We start from the raw sequence: 21,287 nt of genomic DNA on the forward strand, positions 1-21,287 counted from the left end.
GACACTACTTTAAATCCGAGATCGCAGACCCTTGTCCCGGTAGTCCTGCCAAGGGATGACAGAGGAAGACAAAGTAACACACACAATAATAGAAAGAGAGACATCGGAGACGACATGGATCCCAGCCAGGACTGTTGTGGGAAACTCCCAAATTGCGATGGTTCCCGTGTTTAATCCTCATAAGGACGAGCAAATCATTAGGAAAGGAACAGTGATAGGAGCTTGTGAGGAGATAGCTTGGTTAAGAAAGTGTGAAGAAGGGAGGAAAACCGTAGCTGCAAGCCAGGATGTGAACATACAGAAACTTCTGGATGGCTGTAAGGATAATCTTACCAAGCTACAGTTAATCAAAGCGAGAAATTTCCTACTACGCTACGCCGGGATGTTCTCGAAGAACGACGGGGACATCGGAAGAACTGGTTTAGTGAAACACAAGATCGACACAGGAGACACTGTTCCGATACGGCAAAGACCAAGACGTATTCCGTTTGCACGTGAGCAAGAAGTGGAAGACATGATTCGGGATATGAAAGAAAATGGTGTGATAGAACCGTCATCGAGTCGATGGTGTTCTCCAGTGGTTCTGGTGAAGAAGAAGGATGGATCAACTAGATTTTGTGTGGACTATCGGCGTTTGAACGATGCAACTAAGAAAGACAGTTATCCGTTGCCAAGAATCGATGACACATTAGATTCACTTTGTGGCATGATGTGGTTCTCTACTCTTGATTTGAAAAGTGGCTACTGGCAAGTCAATCTGGACCCTAAAGACAAGGAGAAGACGGCTTTTTCAACCGGAAAAGGGTTATGGCAGTTCAAAACAATGCCCTTCGGATTATGCAACGCCCCAGCTACTTTCGAAAGGTTGATGGAGCATGTGCTGGCAAACTCCGCCTCCATATCCTTCCCTATATCAAAGGGTTGGTATGGTGCCGGTCCCAAGCCCGGATAAAGGAGGAGGGAATCCAAGCCAAGTTGTGAGACGTACCGTGACGAGGGCTGCGTGTCTGGGGGAGAGCTCAGACTTTAACGGTGTACCTCCGATACCTGGGCACCTCGGAGTGTTATTTTATGCCCTTCGGCCAGTAAGCAGGGCTCTGCTGGTTCGTGACCTTTATTTCCCTAGCTTCTCGTGGGAACAAAGTGGAGGAAAATAATATATTAAATTCTATTTTGTCTACCATAGGTGCAAACCTATATATCTCGGAACCCGAGGGTGAGCGGCTAGACGCCCCCAAGGGAACCGAAAACTTACCTCAGGCCGAGAGCCTAATCCCAGGCGAGCTGGCAACCGTTAAGGAAACCACAACGCCTACGGAAACAGACTCGAAACTGAGAAAAATAAAGACGAAGCCAAAGAAGCTGTCCGGTGCAGCCCGGAAAAGATTCAGAAAGCTTCTCCAAACGGATATGCCTGTAGAGGAAGCCAAGGCGTTAGCCAAAATGCCTTGGAATGACCTACAGAAAGCAGGTCACAACCCTCCACCACCTGAAGCGAAAGCTGAAAAACGTGGCAGGTCAGAGGAGATTTCTCCGAAAACCCAGCCGAAGAAGGTACCCAGGCTAGATGACACTCAGTCAACCTCGGGAAGACCTAGCTTCAAGGAGGTAACCGGGTCCTCACGTGTGGGCATTCGACATACCCATACTATGAGCGAGGACGAAATGCGGAAAGTGCGCCGCGCAATTCTTGCTTTGATCACCGGGGCTGAACAAGGTACCGGGCCGACATTTTTGGGCTTTGCCCACAAGCCTGGTTGGATTCTGGTGACTTGCGAAAATGATTTCAGCCGAGAGTGGCTTGTGGACAAAGTCAAGGATCTGAAGCCGTGGCCGGAGGCAGAGCTCTCATGCATGTCGGAGGAACAACTGCCCAAACCCTCCATAGCCACGACTTTTCTGCCGAACACTGAGGTTGACACAGTCGAAGAGGCACTGAAGCTGATCCGAGCGCAAAATGCGGGACTGAACACCGAACACTGGAAGGTGCTCCACGCGAGGGAGGACAAGGGAGGCCAAGTGGTCACTTTTTCCTTGGACGATCCCTCCGCGGAGACTCTGAAAGAGTCCGAGTGCAGAGCTGCCCTTGGTTTTAGAAAGATCAATTTTAAGATCAAGGGCGTCTCTGAGGGTTCCGCAGCAGCGAGTGGACAGCAACCCACCCAGACCAGCGGGCCTGTGCGACCGGGAACATCCGGGATCTCAAGGACTCCGCAACGGCCGGCTGCCCCCACAACTACGTTCCGGGGCAAAGGACCGATGTCGAGGAACGTCTCAGGTCCCCTCAGGGGAGGGAAGGATCAGAGTCGGGCTAATTCTGGCCGCGGGCGGAAACACCCATACCAGAAGACAGACCGACCTAAGCCTTCCACCTCCGGTGGGATCCAATGACGCACCGCAGAAATAGGGCGAGGATACTCCAGGCAAACCTCCACCACGCCAAAGCTGCTACTGCAGTAATGGAGAAATGCCTTGCGAGTAGTGAAATCCTCTTTGCCCTACTACAAGAGCCGTGGGTTAACACCGGCAAAATACTGGGACTGAACACCGCTGGTAAGTTAATCTACAATATCAGCGGATCAAAACCCAGAGCTTGCATAGTCTTCAACAAAAACACTAATTTCTTACCTGTTACAGAGGTCTGCACCGACGACCTTGTTGCGGCGTATATCTGTTTCGAAGGTTGGGAAGGCACCAAGGTGATCGTTTGCTCGGCGTACCTCCCATATGAAGAAAGAGACCCGACAACAGAATTGGCGAGAGTGGTCGAGTATGCACGACGCAACAACGCCGAACTGATTGTCGGGGCCGACGTCAATGCGCACCACACAACTTGGGGAAGCAGCGACGTCAACCACAGAGGTGAGCAACTTCTTAATTTCTTAGACACTAACGGCCTACAGGTACTAAACAGAGGTAATAAGCCAACCTTCGTTACCTCAAACAGGCAGGAAGTTCTAGATATTACTTTCGCTACCGACAACATTGCCAGGCGAATATCAAACTGGCGAGTCAGTGATGAAATTTCGCTATCGGATCACCGACACATAGCATTTGACATCTTGACTTGCCTCGAAAAACAAACATATTCGTTTAGGGATCCAAAGAAAACAAACTGGACTGTCTATAAAGAGAAACTCAGGAGTAATTTGGAGAATATCCCTAAGCGCATCAGAACCCTGGATGAGCTGGAGTTGGCAGTGAAAGTAACCACGGATGGCATCACTGACGCCTACGAGGCTAGCTGCCCTCTCTCTTTACAACACTCAAACAGGAAAGTGTCTTGGTGGAATTCAAACTTGAACAAACTAAGGAAGAAATCCAGAAGGCTGTTTAACAGGGCTAAAAAGACCCAAGAATGGGAACCCTACAAAGAAGCCCTAACAGATTACAACAGAGAAGGCCAAACGAGCATCTTGGAAGAGGTTCTGCGAGTATTTATCTAAAACTCCCCAAGGATCCCGAGTACACAAACTGCTCGCCAAGGACAAACCTAGCCAAATCGGCCTGCTGAAGAGACCAGATGGATCTTTTACAGCCGATGAGGTAGAAAACGTAAGAGTACTGATGGCCCACCACTTTCCGGGGGCTACCCATCTAAGCTTTGCCTGGGGCTATCTTCCAGAACAATGGACTAGGGCTAAAGTACTATTTATACCTAAGGCAGGCAGAAAGGACAACTCCCTGCCAAGCTCCTTCAGACCCATAAGCCTTACCTCCTTTCTCCTGAAGGTTATTGAGAAAGTCTTGGACAGACACATAAGAGAGCATGCTCTAAGCCTAAAGCCCATTCATAGTTCTCAACACGCCTACTGTAGAGGCAGGTCTACAGAAACGGCCCTTCTACAACTTGTGGATAGAGTCGAGAAGGCGTTACAAGACAAACAGATTGCACTCTGTGCGTTTCTAGACATTGAGGGCGCCTTTGACAATACCCCGACAGACACGCTAGTGAAGGGACTAATTAAAAAAATGTAGACTCCACCACTGTCAAATGGGTAAGGTCAATGCTCTCAAATCGCAAAGCTCTAATCTCCCTCCATGGGACATCACTGGAGCTATACACTACGCGAGGTTGCCCACAAGGTGGCGTTCTTTCGCTACTTCTATGGACACTAGCAGTAGACGAACTACTTAGTAAGCTGGCAGAACTCAGAATTGATGCACTAGGGTACGCAGACGACCTAGTTATTATCGTCAGAGGTTTCTGCCAAAGCTTACTAAGCTCTATATTGCAAAAGGCGCTAAACACCATCTCACAGTGGTGTACAGCCAACAAACTGTCAGTCAACGCAGGAAAGACTGTTATTGTGCCATTCACGAGGAAACGGACACTTAACAAACTGAAGTCTCCCACCTTGAACGGCTCTACTTTGGAATTCTCAGCTGAGGTTAAGTATCTGGGAGTCACATTCGACGAGAAACTCACATGGAATTCTCACATCGACAAAGCCGTGAAAAAGGCTAAAACAACCTTGGGTGTATGTCGACGTCTGGTAGGGAGACATTGGGGAATGCGCCCCAAGATCCTCCTATGGCTATTCAAAGCAATTGTGAGACCAACAATCACATACGCCTCCATTGTGTGGTGGAACAAAGCCAACCAGAAAACAACTGCAGACAGACTAAATAGCCAGCAGAGACTTGCCTGTATGTTGGTAACCGGAGCCATGACGTCTACTCCTGGTGCCGCCATTTAAGCAATGCTAAACCTACCGCCTCTTCCACTGTTCATACAGCAAGAGGCGAATGCAAGCATGCTGAGGGCAATCGCCCAGGGGGGTTCATGTAACTGGATGTCGCAAACGCTTAGGACCTTAGAGGACTCAGTTCTGCGAGACCACATATTAGGCATGTTACCTGATCAGATGATTCCACAATTAATCTCTGTTAAACACTATATCGTGGAACTACCTTCCAGGGACGACTGGATGAACAACAAAGTCACGTGGAAGGACGGGAGCCTCATGTGGTTCACCGATGGGTCCAAAATGAAAAATGAAGTCGGCTGTGGGGTCTGTGGAGAACGCCCCAGGTTTAAATCCAGCACAAACCTGGGAAGCTTAACCTCCATATTTCAAGCAGAGGTGTACGCCATCCTGGAATGCGCGGAAACCAATATCCAAAAAGGCTACTTCAATCATAACATATACATTCACTTTGATAGTCAGGCAGCATTGTTGGCTTTAGACGCTGACTTGACGTCGTCTAAGTTAGTCAATAATTGCGTTGAATGCCTGAATTCATTAGGCATGAAAAACAGAGTGATTCTCAGATGGGTCCCAGGGCATGCCGGAATCATAGGCAATGAAATGGCCGATGAGCTCGCAAGAGCTGGGGCTAAAGCAGTCCGATATGGTCCGGAACCCATTTGTGGACTGCCCAAGAGCGCCATCCGACACACCCTGAGTAACCAATGTAAACAAGAAGCACTTAAACGCTGGAACAACTCTTCAGGTTTAAACCACTCTGCTCTGATAAGGGCATTCAACAGTAGCTATGCGAATGAAGCCCTATCATTGAACAGGAAAAATCTATGCATACTCACTAGGATGCTAACCGGGCACTGTCGCCTAAACAAGCACCTCAGTGTGGTCGGCATCAGAAGCGACAAAGCTTGCAGGTTCTGCCTTGAGGATGATGAAACACCTATTCATCTACTCTGCGACTGCGGCCCACTAATGCATAAGCGTAACACAATCTTTGGTAACTACTTCGTACCACCAGATAGTGTTTGCAACACTCGCGTCAAGGAACTACTGCGGTTCGTAAAGGCGGCAGGGCTTGATGATGATTGAGTGGCGAACACAATAGTCCAATTCTGGACGCGGTGTTATTAGGAACCTTTTAGGACCAGGAAATAGCCACCCTCTTCAAATAATAATAATGTGCTGGCAGGTATGTTGGGAGAAACCTGCCTTGTCTACTTGGATGACATAATCATTATGGGACGAAGTTTTGAAGATCATCTTAAGAAGCTCGAAAACGTCTTCGCAAAACTGCAGGGTGCCAACTTGAAGTTGAGTCCAAAGAAATGTTCCTTCTTTCAACGTCAGGTTGTTTCTTGGGGCACGTTATCTCGGAGCAAGGCGTTGCGACGGATCCTGCCAAGATAAGTGCTGTCAAGGACTGGCCGACGTCGACAGAAAAGACACATGTGAGAGCATTTCTAGGACTACTTACAACTTCAAGAGTATGACTTTGAAATCGAGCATCGAGGAGGAAAAAGTCATGGAAATGCAGATGCGTTATCTAGAAGACCTTGTCCGATGGAATGCAAACATTGCATTCGTCAGGAGGAGAAAGAGAATTTTATAATCCGGCTGATCAGAACAGATTCGATCGACGAGAACTGGAGAAACGATGCAATGAGGAGAGCTCAGGAAAATGATAAGGATCTTCAACCACTTTTACATTGGCTTGCAAGTGGATCACTTAAACCAAAATGGTCTGAAGTGGCTAGACACAGTACGGCTACTAAGAGTCTCTGGGCACAATGGAACAGTTTGGTGATGCATGACGGGCTGCTCTGCTGGAAATGGGAAACCCCGCAAGGAAAGGATTGCCATCTGCAATTGGTCGTTCCCAGGGAGAAGGTGAACGAGATCCTGAGAGCTTATCACGATGGTTCTTCAGGTGGACATTTGGGAATAAGAAGAACTCTCATAAAAATTAAAGAACGATTTTACTGGTTGCATTGCCGTGATGATGTGGAAGACTGGTGCCGTAAATGCAAGAGTTGTGCAGCTGTCAAAGGACCTCAGAAATTGTATAATGTTGGGGCTCCGTGGGAGAGAGTAGCTCTGGATATAGCCGGACCGTTTCCAGTCACCAAAGCTGGAAACCGTTACATAATGGTGGATTAATCACGAAGTGGCCGGAAGCATTTGCTCTACCGAATCAAGAAGCAGTTACCGTTGCGACGAAGCTGGTGAATGAAGTTTTCTGCAGATTCGGTGTGCCTTTGGAGATGCACAGTGACCAAGGGCGGAACTTCGAGTCACAAGTATTTCAAGAAGTTTGCAAGATCTTGGGAATCCATAAGACCAGAATTACGCCATATCATCCACAATCGGACGGGATGGTGGAGAGGTTTAACCAAACATTGGAGCGACATCTGGCAAAAGTAGTGGACAGTCATCAGGATAACTGGGATGAGTACATTCCACTGTTTCTTATGTCGTATAGAAGCGCAATAAACGAGACGACAACGGTGACTCCTGCCTACGCCAATTTTGGAAGGGAATTGAAATTGCTAGCTGATTTACTCTCAGGCTGTCCACCGGATACTCCGAAAAGTATAACAGAATATGTGGATGAGCATCTACGAGGAAATTAGAACAACTGGGCTTAAGGCAAGTGAACGGATGAAGACCCGCTACGATCGAAGAGCTAATATTCCTAGTTTTGAAGAGGGAACCCTGATTTGGTTACACAGTCCTGTAAAGTCTCCGAAGCTCCAACCAAGTTGGGAGGGACCATACAAAATAATCACAAGGATAAATGATGTGACTCTCAGGATCCAGCGTACCCCTCGAAGTCCCCCGAAAATCGTACATGTCGATCGGGTGGCTAAGTACTATGGAAGCAACGATGATCGGGACGATCATGTCTTGGGAGAGGGCAGTGTTGCGTAGCAACGCTTCAAAGTATATGACGAGAGTTGTCAAACTTCAAGACATTGTTAATTTCAACAGCTCCGTCAGCAATATTCGTAGCTCAGCGGAAAAGTGTTTACTTTAGACGCTGTAGACCCGGGTTCGAAACACCTACCAGTGTTTGGAATTTTTTGGGTTTTGTAAAGTTAATGGAAATTTCTAGTAAGTTCAGGATCAAATCGAACAGAAAAAAAGGGATGGAAAATGTGTAAGTTCAGAAAAAGTGAACGCAAATAAAGACTCGTTCCTATAAGCGGAGTATTATTTCCAATCCCTGACCCACTCCCGTGTCAATATCATACAATGTATTGGCGCCAAAATGAGAAAACTCATATATATAAAAACGATAGAATCTAAATTCAAATGTAATATTTTGTTTATTTTTAACTGTAACAGTAGGTATTTATGGCCAAACTAGTACAGTCTATTATCATCCTTAAAAAATAAGTTATATATTTAAAAGTCCTCCTTTAATTAAGCTGAATTAAAGAAGGTAATTTGTTGCAGCAATCATACATACACCTTATGGCAAGAAAGTGGTAAATATATACAGTGAGACTATTTTTTGAAATACGAATATGTATGGAATAGGATTTACATCTAACTAGAAATACCAAGCCCAATATTTCTGGGCAATTATTTTTGCTAGCAGGGAATCGGTGTAATTAAAAGTAAAAGTGATTTCTTAATTCATATAATAAAAAGCAATTCCAATATTTATACTTAAATGCTACGCCCATAAATTGAAGATATGTAATGTACCCCCATCTCTTGGCGCCTCACAAACAAGTATATAGTGTCCTTCGTGAATACCTGTAAATATACCAAAGTAGTGTTGTTGACTAACATAAATTATTGTGAATAACAACCCTAGTTTGTTGCGATTTCTTGACTTTTTTCAGATATCTTGTGTTATTTTTAAGTTTTAGCACTAAGAGGTGACCGAAAGGTAAGAAGGTGCATTCTTCATGACTTGAAGAAATATAGCTCGCCAGTACATCATTGACCTACCTCACTACACTCACTAACACACGGACTGACTGACGGACTGACATACACCACTTACACAACCACAAACACACTCCACAAACAGACACAAACACAAACATACATGCACACTAACATTTACACTACTTACACACATACAAACATACATACATACAATCATAAACACATACACACACACTTACATACATTACACTAAACATCACCACACTCGCCGGCGAGTGTGTTCTTCTCATCTTTTCATCTTCATTTTCATTTTCATTCTCTCTCCTTCCCACAAGCACACAGCCGGTCTGAGGTTCGAGTCTCCTTAGGAGACGCCCCGCGACTGTTGTTGCGTAGTCTTTGCGGCCTCCACGGCCCACGTCCTACTTCGCTGTGAAAGCCAGGGCTGCTAACAGCACAGAGGAGGTTTTAGTCGGTATGGGGCGTCCGCTTACGCGGACACTCGAGTCCGACATATTAAGCCCCGTTCCGGGGCGTAAATACGTAACAGTATTTCCTCCTCTCAAAAAAAAAAAAAAAATCATTGACCTAGGACAAATATAGGTTCAACTTCTGACAGCGATGGTAAGCAATCTTAATCCAATCATTAAGTAAGTTAATACTTGTTTTCTTAATTAATTAAATAGTTATAATAGGTTGCTAATGCTTGCTGTTGGTTATACTTAACACTCCAGAACTATTTTATACTACCACTTTTCTTTGCAGGTAAACTTTTTTCTCGGCATTTGTTTAGTACGACTCTCAGAAAAGTTAGCTCTTATAGATTGTACTTTTTTATGTAGTTACATTTATTCAGATTAGTAATAAATAATGACTATTGTAAGCCTATATTCGTAAACTGCTTTCATGTAATTTTGAAAATATTGGCTTTATTACATAGATGGCGGGCCGACAGACTCATATCGCTCAAGGTCGCGGGTTTAGTGTCGCCTTAAGGTCATGTTTACAAATGTTCAAATTCTTTCAGGTCTAAAACATCATAAGAATGGACTACACGCTATGGATGTTTTATAGACTGTGAAATTTAGCTCCATCTGGCTCAGAAGTATCTTGCACCTGGCAAACAATGTGGGGTAAGTTAAATGATATCTAACGCATCGCGAATCTTCTAGACTTAATTTCTTCATAAGTAAAATGTTGCACATGCATTATGTTGAATTATGTTTTTTATATAAGATGGGCAAACGGGCAAAAGGCTCATGTTATGGCACTCGGTGACACCCCTTGGTGCTGCACCCTTGTCGAGAGATGCAAAACCGGCCTTTAAGTCTGGAGTACACTCTAGGCTATAAGGTTTCTTAGTCATCTCGGTTTAAATAACAATTTTGTACTTCAATGGGGTGTTCAGTCATCGCTTAAAGAATATTTAAACCCAATCCAATCCCAACCCAAATTACTGTGTTTCGGTCTGTAGGGCGCCGTAGCTAGTGAAATTATTGGGCAAATGAGACTTAACATCTTATGTCCCAAGGTGACGAGCACATTGGTAGTGCCACTCAGAATTCCACTCCAAATCACAAGCGGCACTGCATTGTAATAGGTAGGCCGTATCAATTAGCAACGCTCAACGTCCTGCTTGTGCCATTATTTTTATTAAAAAAAAAACAATTGCAGATACATCGATAGACGTGGTCGTCTCTTCATTATTTGTATAAAAGAGCTAAGTAACTTTACATTTTGCCTGCGAATTCAACAAAGCAAGCGGGGCGATTTCCTTTTTTTTCTGTTTCATTATTAAATTATCAATTTCATAATTATTATTTATGTCTGAGAATAAGAATATAAAAATATGGCCTGTATGATTATATTCTATTCTTTGTATCGTGGCTGAACTGATGGCGAACCTCATCTGTCGAAGACAGTTTGCAGCTGTCACTGTCATATTATGTGTTAGTGACACTGACCTGTATAAATACCACTGGACAGGCTATTCCATATGTTCGACAGAAAATTTTTTGTGCCTATTTGAAGCGCTACTCGCGAGCGTCCAGAGAACAAATTTTGACATATAATACAAATGGCTGCAAAGGAACGTACAATACTCTAAAGTATTTTTGCATTTTAGATTAATTTCGTTCGTTTTCCGTGTTAGTTATACTTCAAGAATCAACGTAATAAAGTATACATTTTTTTGTAAATAGTTTTCCACCATCAATCGATGTTTGCTAAGGTTGTCATCACTAGTTTTAGTACCGCTGACTCTCGCTACATGGCCAACAGCGCCAAAATGGCGAAAATCAAACAGGCACAAAAGTACTTTAACAGCCGCCAGCCCATTGTTATATAGTAGAGGTAAGTGGTTAGTGATGCTCGTGCGGACGTCAATGTCTGTAACATGATTGAAGTTAATTATTATTGTCCATCAGTAGAGCGCTTATTTTGAAGCCGCATTACAAGAGTATGTAAATACTACGCAATAAGCGGTGGAACTTCCAAAGTAAAAATTTAATTTAGTTTGGTATGAAACGTGCAGTCATTCGACATAAATTTGAAATAATAGCAATTACAATATGGCGATTGGTCACGAACTATAATCCGACTAAGTTTGAAAGCGAACAGTTGCTTAGAACTTTTATTGCTTTAGTCTTTTACAAGATTATAGCCATCATCTGTCAATCTATCAATGACTGCATGTTTGATACAATCGAGCGAATCACTTTTTTCTTAGAGTTTCGCTAGGCTGGCATTCGTCTTCAAGCTAGCGCCTGCGCAGGTCGTACGCACTGATCGACTTATAACAACATGGCGGATACCATCAACGTGACGCCCGACCTTAATCCAAATGAATTTGCGACATTTATATTCATAAATAAACACTTTTCTTAAACATTCACTCTCACATATATTTTTTATCTTTTTACGCAATACAGTAATATTTTTAACATTGTTTTAATTAAGATTAACTAATTATTTTAAAAATCAATTTTAGTTAAGATTAACCTTGTTATTCCAACCAATTATCAAACTCGCCACGGCCCCACCATCTGGATATCTGACGTTCCAGATACAGTTCCAACTTACAACCAATCTATGGAATGAGCTATCTTGTGCAGTTTTTCCAGGATGACATGGGTACTCAAGTTTATAAAAGAGGGATTATAGGAGGAAGGAAGAAATAGTCGCTGTGATTTTAAAAGAGTGGGAATGAGTTTCTTTAGCAATTTCATCGCTTTTCTTTGCATCAAAAATAAATTTGAATAATGAAAGTATACATTAGTTAGTACAGTTTTAAAATTGTGGCAAATACTTTCTTGATACTATATCTTATTGCGCCGTTTCTTCTCTCTCAGAGTGCCAATTGTTTCTGAAGCGGTGGAAGTGTTTGAACTGACAAAAGAATTCATAAGGAATCAAATTTGACAAATAAACGCCTTTTATGCCTTTTATTTAAACTCTATATTTTTCTATACGTTGTGATAAACTGTAAAATGTATATATTTTTTTTATGGAAAGGAAGGACAAACGAGCGTATGGGTTACCTGGTGTTAAATGATCATCGCTGCCCACACTCTCTTGCAACACCAGAGGTATTACAGGAACATTGCTGGCCTTTGAAGAAGGTGTACAGGTTTTTTTAAGGTACCCATGTCGTATCGGCCGTAAACACCGCGAATCATCATCATCGTCGTAATTTTCAGCCGGAAGACGTCCACAGCTAGACAAAGGCCTCCCAAAAGATCGCCACGATGATCAGTCCAGCGCTGCCCTCATCAACCTATTCTGGCGATCTTGACCAGATCGTCGGTCCATCTTGTGGGTGGCCTACCAACACTACGTCTTCCGGTACGTGTTCGCCATTCGAAGAATTTACTGCCCAAACGGCCATGTGTGTGCCCTGCCTACTGCCACTTCAGTTACGCAACCACCTGGGCTATTTCGGTGACTTTGGTTCTCCTACGGATCCCTCATTTCTGATTCTATTTCGCAGGGAAACTCCGAGCATAGACCTCTCCGTTGCCCGCTGACTGACAGTAAGCTTCCTCATCAGGCCCATAGTTAGCGACCACGTTCCGTAAGTCATCACTGGCAACACACATTGGTTAAATAATTTCGTCTTCAGACACTGTGGTAGTTTGGACGAGAAGATTTTACGGTGCTTCCCGAACGCTGCCCATCCGAGTTGGATTCGACGAGTGACCCCTTTCCCGAATTTGGACCTGCCCAACTGGATTATTTGTCCAAGGTAGACGTACTCGACAACGATTTCGAAAGTACAGTTCCTAACTGTTACGGGAGTAGGTGCGACATGGGCATTAGACATGATCTAAGTACTTTCCAGGTTCATTTTGAGACAAACTCCTTGAGATGCTGTATCCATATTGATACCCAGCCCCGTACCAGTCCAGAAGCTTAAAGACATCTTCCAATGCAGCGGTGAACAGCTTCAGTGACATGGGCATTAGACATGATCTAAGTACTTTCCAGGTTCATTTTGAGACAAACTTGACGATGATATTGATTGACGGGCTGGGTAGCCCGTACCAGTCCAGAAGCTTAAAGACATCTTGCAATACAGCGGTGAGTCAGACAAGGCGATGTCATATCGCCGAAGCTGTTGTCGGATAGGCTTCGAGAACTGATCCTGGAGACGGACTGACATGGTGGCGTTATCATACAAACACTTCAACGCTTCGATATATAGATAATCAATGTGGCACCTCTGAATAGACTGAAGCACCGCCCAGATCTCGATCAAATCAAAGGCTTTCTCATAGTCCAAGAACGCCAAGTAAAGTGGCTGGTTATACTCCTCCGTCTTCTGTATAACCTGCCGCAGCGTATGTATGTGGTCTATGGTACTAAAGCCTTTTCGGAATCCGGCTTGTTGGGGAGGCTGGAAGTCGTTGAACCTACGCTCAAGACGAATCGTTAACCCTAGAAAAGATGAAGTTATATGGGCCTATAGTTCTTCAAGAGCGCGTCAATCGCCTGTTTGAAGAATAATGCCACTGTACCTCTGTGCCATGCTTGCAGTGATTTGCCCTCGAGGATGACGGAATCGAATGGCTTCTGGAGGATCTTAAGCACAGGACCAGTCATACCAGCTCTCAGAAGCTCGGCTGTAATTCCATCATCACACGGCACCTTGTTTTTTTTAAGCTGACCTAGGGCCATCCTAACCTCGTGCAGCCTGACGTCTGGGATATCTTCGGTATAGTATCGTAGTAGTTCGGTATAGGGTAAGTTTGGCTGTTGGGTTGGAAACACCGGACAAGGAAGCTCATTCCACAGCTTTGTACTACGTGAAATAAAGTTCCTTGAAAAACGTGCTGTGGAGGACCGCAATGCATACAGACGGTGGGGATGATATTATTTTGACATTCATTAGTACAATTATTTGGCCTAGATAAATTAATTAGTTTTTTTTAGGATAAGAAGACTATTATAAAACGATATGGACATACTTTTCACATTACTAATTGTGCCAGGCGTGTGGTGTTACTTTTAGATAGAGAATATACTATTTCTTTTTTGAAGTAATACCAAAGTACCTGCACAAATTATTTCTGCAGTTGGATGAATTTTTATAAATTGTGAATCTGTAAAGCAACTCTCGCCGCCGGGGACTGGAACTGCAACCTCCCTGCCGGGAGTCCCTGAATGGCCAACACCGCGGGAATAACACTTTTTAACGATTCGATACAACACGGATACGAGGTCCACGGCCCGGAGGTTCCCACCCACTTGATGCCCCCTCACCACTGATACTACTGTCATTACAAGGTGATAGACCGTTCCTGAGAAAAATTGTAGTATGAACTTACGCTAAACTATGACAATTTTATGCGTTGGGAAGGTAACCCCTCCTTCCTAACTTGTAAATGGGGAGGAAATAAAGGGAAAGGAGGGAAACTCCTACGATTCGGTTTTGGTACTCGCCGGCCGCTGCCGCGGCACGCTGCGTTCGGCTCGTGCGTTGTGGTAACTGTTCTTAGATAACCTAATCTAACCAATTTTTATACTTATCCAATTGCCGTCTTCTTTTTATTTACGTTTCATTTCACTGTTTTTCATTACATTTGACAGCTTTGATCATGTAGCGTTTTATCCGTTTGAGGTTAGGTTATTTTCTTGAAAACTGTGGATTATCTTGTTATAAGAATAGTAGCACTATAATCGTGGACCAAAACTCTAACAACTTTAACTATTTTTTACCTCCAAATTCGTGCTAAGATATATCAGGTCCAACCCGATATTCTAATAAGCTTGTTACATTTAAATTATATAAAGAGCTAATATGATTATTGTTGTTATTTGTATATATATATATATATATATAAACATAACGTAATCGAGTTAAGACCTATGTCATAAGTCTTCAGAGATATGTAATCCTTGAAGCTTTATCCTGAGAAGATATTTTGAAGATAATTGAATGTTTCGAGGCGATAGAAGTGTCGCTATAGGACACTTAACTGGAATTGTTATATTTTTAAAACATCAAACACAGATTTCGTCCTATGGAGTACATAATTACGAGAAGAGATAATACTTATATATCATTGTGTGTAGAATGAATATAAGTATTATTCTTTTTTTGTATATATATGTGTTCATCGCATGGATGCATCGTAATAAAATATCTATCGAGGAGGAAAGGAATAACTGTGTTTCAAAATATTTTGTCTATAACTTAAATTCTTCACAATGTCCCACTGCTGCTATCCAAATTTTTGTCGTAGTAATTTAAATAAATAATCTTTTATTTCTCCACAGATTTCTTCACAGAAATATGAAGATAAGATAGAATCAGATATCAGAATTAAATCCCAAAGGTCTCCCAACTACTTAATATTGGTGTGTTTCCAAGTAATATAACTTGAAAACACACCAATATTAATTAGTTACAAAGTAATTATGATAAGAAATCTAATCAAAGTTTTTTTTAGAATGTTTTAGTAATTTATAAAATTGTACATTAATCTTTTATTTCTCCACTGATTTCATCAAAGAAATATGAAGTTCAGATAAAATCAGACATTAGAATTAAAACACAATGGACTCCGAACTAATACTGGTGTGTTTTTAAGGTATATTGAAAGTATAATAATGTCCAAGTAATTTATAAAATTTTACATCAATCTTTTATTTCTCCGCAGATTTCACCAAAGAAATATGAAGTAAAGAAAGAAAGAGACATCATAATGAAAACCCGATGGACTCTTCCATATCGAAAGTACAATGTGATAATAAACGCACTGTCGAAGACTCGTTAACAGTTAATTTATGGTTACACAGAGCATGCTATACCTATTATACAGCTGAAAATAAAGTATGGACAACTTTGATCCATACGATTAACTGCCGTTCCCAATATTCAGTCTATCTCCGGTTGTGGCCTACTTGAGATAAAAATCGTAACTATTGTTGACTTTTCGTATCGCTGTCTGTCAATAGGACGACGTATAGCTTACCAGCGATAGAAGTTTGCATGGAAATTGCAATTCATGCGTTCCAATATAAGGTGACAAGAATGACCTATCGTGTATATTGGTAATTTTACGGTAGAAGGTAGTAATTTATCTGTAGACAGTATATTGAGAGCAGCCGTTGGTCGCGGTTATAGCGTCTGCTTGGAGATATTTTGACACGTGCGGAAGGCACGAATTACAAAAGAATTATCGGCCCGCACGCAAACATTTCGTTTTCTTTTGTTCTTTTAACGTTTTCATTACACTTATAAAATAAATATTTTACTTACTATGCTCAATAGTTTAACGAATAAAAGAGAACGATTGCTATCGGGCGCACAAAATTTTGTTAAATTTTAATGAACTTTGACATTGTTTTATATCGAAAAAATATTTATGAACCATGTTTTAGGCCTTGACAAAGGGTAAAATATATACTGATAATTCTTAACGACATAGATTTTAATGATAAAAATGTGATTTTTATTAAATAAGAAACTTTTAAAGTGATGGCTAATTGTCAGATTGTACGCTCATGTCACCTTAAAATTTTTAAGATACTTTTACCCTAATTCTCACTAGAATCATGTTTAAAGGTTTCATTCAAATTTGTATCAAGATACGTTTAAAATAAGAGTTGTATTTCAGTACACATCACAATTTGCTTGTACGGAAGATCTTATTTAAGGTTTGGTCCTTTAGAATGTCTACAAGAGTCTGTGATGACATATATTTAAAAGTTTATTTCCCGTTTTATTAACTTATATTATGTGTGGCTATAATATTATATTAATACATATTATTGTAAGCATTTAATTGATCTTTGTAATTAAAATATTATGTTTAATTATTATTTGGTTAACATTTTTAAAATAAAGTATTACAATTGAGAAAACTTCAACATGCGGTAGGACACAATTAAAAGATGTTATCACTTCATTGTAGTTTTATTAATTCGATCTCTTACGACTGTTTTCAATTACGTATCTCTAGTTACGGATTTATTGCTATCACCGTTTAATACAAGATCTTATGTATCCATAGTTATGTCCAATATAGTAACAGTCCAATGCTATCGGTAGGTTATTGAAATGTGGGTAAGCGTCAAATGATAGATTTGTCTACCTCTAGTAAGTTAAACTAAGTATAGATAGGTTACTGAAAACGGCCGTTGATCAAGACAATATAATAGCGTATAGACTATATACAAATAAAGGTTGCGAGAAAGAAGAACATGTCAAATGCAGATACTGCAAAAGAATGGAAGCAAATATATTGTGACAGCAACTGATTTCGATTGACAAGTCATAAACAGTCAGCCACGCCTAGCATTATCTCAATATTCTATTTGTTTTTTTTTATGATATTATGGGACGGGACGAGCAGGACGTTCAGCTGATGATAATTGATACGCCCAGCCCATTGCAATGCAGTGCCACACAGGATTCTTGCAAAACCTATAATTTCTGGGCGGCACTATAATTGCGCTAGTCACCTTGAGACATAAGATGTTAAGTCTCATTTGCCCAGTAATTTCACTAGCTATGGCGCCCTTCAGACCGAAACACAATAATGCTTACACATTACTGCTTCATAGCAGAAAAAGGCACCGTTGTGGTACCCATAATCTAACCGGCATCCTGTGCTAAGGAGCCTCCCACTGGTGGTTGTGTACATTAGTAGCAAGGTTTTAGTTTCCTTATTTTAAAAGGTTATTTTAGCTTAGTACTGATACTAAACGAAATTGTTGATTAACTTAACAAATTAATAAAACTATCTTTTAATTGATGAATATTTATTTCTTAGTTAGTAAAAAATGCTAACTATGGGCCTTATGAGAAAGCTCATGGTCGCTCAGGGGGCAATGGAGAGGGCTATGCTCGGAGTTTCCCTGCGATATCGAATCAGCAGTAATGTATAAGCATTGATGTGTTTCGGTCTGAAGGGCGCGGTAGCTAGTGAAATTACTGGGCAAATGAGACTTAATATCTTATGTGTCAAGGTGACGAGCGCAAGAGTAGTGCCACTCAGAATTTTTGGGTTTTTCAAGAATCCTCAGCGGCACTGCTTTGTAATAGGCAGGGCGTATCAATTACCATCAGCTGAATATCCTGTTCGTTTTGTCTCTTACTTTCGTAAAATGTTGGAACACTAACTCTGTCTGGATAGAGCGTACCTACCTTAACCCATGTTGGCTTTCGCAGATTTCGCCTTCAAGATGACTCGTGATTATTGGACAGACAAGAGACTCAAGCAGCTTAGAAATACGTGACAGTATAGATATAGGGCGGTAGTTTTTTACGTCATTGTTATCACCTTTTTTGTACACTGGCACGATTTTTACCCATTTACTCAGTTCAGGGCCAATTCCAGCAACGAACAACTTGTTAAAAATTATTGATAATGGTCGCGCAAAGACAGGACCACAACGTTTTATTATATAAATCGGAGGGATTTCATCTGGCCCACAGCCCTTGAAGAGTTCTTTTTTTATGCCAATGGAGCCGTGCGTAATGCCGTGGCGAGCAGGACGTTCAGCTGATGGTAATTGATACGCCCTGTCCATTACAATGTAGCGCCGCTCAAGACTATTGAAAAACCCAAAAATTTTTTTGAGCGGCACTACAACTGCGCTCGTCACCTTGAGACAATCACTCTGATAAAGGATTTCCGAATGGTCCGAAACTAGTCAGTACCGACACCGACAAAAACGTGAGTAAAGCCGTATTAATAAATAATTTAATAATGATTCACGAAAGTTTTAATAATTTTAAAAAGAGATAATTACAATAACCTTCTAATAAATAATATTTGATTGACACATTAGTACCCTTATCCTTTTTAAGCGACTTCCTAAAGTGACAAATTACTAGTAAGTGTAGTTCAGATTCACAAAAAACCTAAAAATAAAAAATAAATTAACAATAAGACTTCAAAAACACTATTCCAAAAGAATAGATTTAATATGCGCTAAAAAGTATAAAAATAATTGCGAATTATTAAACAATCTAATTCTAGTAACGATTATTGTTATTTTCGGAGCCAGTGTCAGCCAAGTTAGGTTTTTAACTGAATACATAGTTAGAAGCGAGATGTGCTTGAGTCGCACGCGCGACGTGAGCAGGCGAGAGGCGAGAGTGGGGCAGCGGCGGTATTTTTTGCTATATTAGCTAAGCTTCTATCAATAATGGATACACAAATTCCTCTGCATTTAAATTTGATAGAGAAATTATTCATATTATCTTTGTCCATTAGTCAAATTACACTTTCATCGCTGTATCGCGTCCCATATTCCCAAGGTTATTTCACGCATAAGTGACAATTCTGAACTGTATATATCTTTGTATAGTGTGTCTCACCCCGCATATATAAATGTGATATTAGAATAAACCTTGTATAACCAATTTATTATTTTCTAAATGTTATCCCTCACATCTTGGATTAAATAATTAATTAGGAAGTTCATAATATCAGTGTTAGGAAAATACGTCCTAACGTTTGCTGAGAACTTTCCTTTTTGCGAATCGCGCTGCTTTTTTTTTTATGGAATAGGAGGACAAACGAGCGTACGGGTCACCTGGTGTTAAGTGATCACCGCCGCCCACACTCTCCTGCAACACCAGAGGAATCACAAGAGCGTTGCCGGCCTTTAAGGAAGGTGTACGCGCTTTTCTTGAAGGTACCCATGTCGTATCGTCCCGGAAACACCGCACAAGCAAGCTCATTCCTGCTGCTGCCTCGTTTTCTAGTTATTATATAATCCTTACATGTTTTAAAGCATTAATATCTTTGTCTTTATTGTTTCTTAACATTTGTATTGTTATTTTTTCTTTTCTTTATATAATGTTAATTGTTCATATCTATTTTAATTGTAAAACATTTGGTGGCAGTTTTTCGCAAATAAAAAAATATTATTATTAAATATTATACAAGTTTAATTTGTACCAAAACTTTATGAATGATGTGGGACTCGAACCAGCACCGCTCGGGTAAACTCCGAGGGCTTTTAACAACTGAACCAACCTTCCTAGTGTTGTTGTCCGAGTTGGAAATAGAGCACGGAAAGGCGCGGCTTCCTGTCCCGCATCGTTCAAAAATATTTGGTACAAAATTCAATTAATATATAAAACTCGTATATTTAAAATGTTCTAAATGATGATTTAACTGTTAACCCCGATTAGTTTCATTAAAACAACGAGAGTCACTCTCGTCCCAGGGTTTGGCGAGTCAACGGCTCCTGAAGATTCCTCGTGTAGAGGCGGAGCACGTGATTTTTTGTATCTTAGCGGAAGTAACACTTAAGAACACCATTTTTATACTATCAAAACCCATTTACATTAGAATCATAAATTGGTAGTATTTGGCTAAGCTTCTTTTATTTCATTTAAAGTATTAAAATCTTAGATTAATGAGCGGTCTCCACTGCACTTCACCTAGATACTTCAGGCGTAGTCGCAAAGTGCGGCAACTAGTACGCCCAAGTGGGCGTACTCGAGCCAGTCTCGAAATATGTGTGATGTTGACTTGCCACAAGTTCTGTTAAATTTTACTAATAATTGAAACTAAAATGCCGGGTTGCGTAGTAAAAATAATACTACAAGAAATAAGAAAGACACTGGGATCACATATCATATACGACGACCTGTATAGCCGAGTGGTTAACGATCCTACCTACTAAGCTAGAGGTCCCGGGTTCGAATCCCGGTAGGTGCAAGCATTTATATGATGAATGTGGATGTTTGTTTCCGAGTCATGGATGTTTAAATGTATTTATGTATGTTTAAGTAAGTATATTGTATTAAATATATCTTTATCTTGTAACCCATAACACAGGCTATATATGCTTAACTTGGGACAAGATAATTTGTGTGAAAAGTGTGTCAATATTATCATCAGTATTTTTATATTTTATTAATTTCAATGTTAAATAACACGAAGCTTGTGTGACAATATTTGAAATATGCCATTGAGTGTCAAGATGCCACGCACACAAGCATCTAATAGTCGCCGTTATGAAAAACTATTGTTCTTAGGTAGTAAGGTTGCAGCGCAGCGGAGACCAATCCTGAATCTAAGTATTAAAGGTATTTATTTATTTATTTATTGGTTCCCATACAACATATATGTATTAATAATTACAAAATAACGCTAGTTTAAGTAAACCATGATTATCATATACGTCAATTAAATGGAAACACTTATGATG

At 41.1% G+C, this 21,287-nt stretch overlaps 2 long non-coding RNA genes across 2 annotated transcripts in view; one reads left to right on the forward strand and one right to left on the reverse strand.

Annotated features, from left to right (window-relative positions):
* The window catches only part of LOC126979656 (uncharacterized), a 195,565-nt gene that overhangs the window by 107,052 nt on the left and 67,226 nt on the right, over positions 1-21,287 (reverse strand). The window lies entirely within an intron of this gene.
* LOC126979660 (uncharacterized) overlaps positions 9,189-21,287 on the forward strand; it is a 145,567-nt gene continuing 133,468 nt past the window's right edge. The window contains exons 1-2 of the long non-coding RNA XR_007732860.1: positions 9,189-9,233; positions 9,637-9,742. This is a non-coding gene — a long non-coding RNA (uncharacterized LOC126979660). The remainder of the gene's footprint in view (positions 9,234-9,636; positions 9,743-21,287) is intronic.

This window comes from Leptidea sinapis, chromosome 3, assembly GCF_905404315.1.
Source record: "Leptidea sinapis chromosome 3, ilLepSina1.1, whole genome shotgun sequence".
In the NCBI taxonomy this organism is placed as follows: Eukaryota; Metazoa; Arthropoda; class Insecta; order Lepidoptera; family Pieridae; genus Leptidea; species Leptidea sinapis.